Here is a 506-nt window from a genome sequence, read left to right as displayed (position 1 = left end):
TGTATATCAGTTGATTTTAATGACACTTGTGCTTAGGAAATTGGAAGGACACCTGGATGAAGCCCAGGCTCATAGGAGAGGCAACAAGACAGGAAAGCAGCCCTCCTTTGTTCCAGGGACCAGAGACCACACCCCTCTTCCCACCACTCCACAGCCACACTCAGCTGTAGGACAGCAGGTCTGAAAGCAAAAAGCCACATGTAATCACCATGGTGTCAGATGGGGAACAGATTGATCGGGATGATCACTTAGTAAGTTATGTAATGACTATCCACTGGGATGTACACCTCAGGTTAATATAACACAATATGTCACCTATAATTTAAAAATTAAAGATAATTTAAATAAATACAGTGATTATTGATAGGTTTTTAAAAAAGGAGAAAAAAAAAAAACCCACACCTCCCAACAATACACAGCTCAGTCTCTGCTGAGACCTTTTTCCTGTTACTGAAAAAAAAAAAAAGCGCCAAGTCCTGGCAGCTTCTGAAATATGTCAGTTATGC

The sequence above is a fragment of the Myotis davidii genome, unplaced genomic scaffold (genome assembly GCF_000327345.1).
Source record: "Myotis davidii unplaced genomic scaffold, ASM32734v1 scaffold4438, whole genome shotgun sequence".
Classification (NCBI taxonomy): domain Eukaryota; kingdom Metazoa; phylum Chordata; class Mammalia; order Chiroptera; family Vespertilionidae; genus Myotis; species Myotis davidii.
This window is presented reverse-complemented; position numbering follows the sequence as displayed.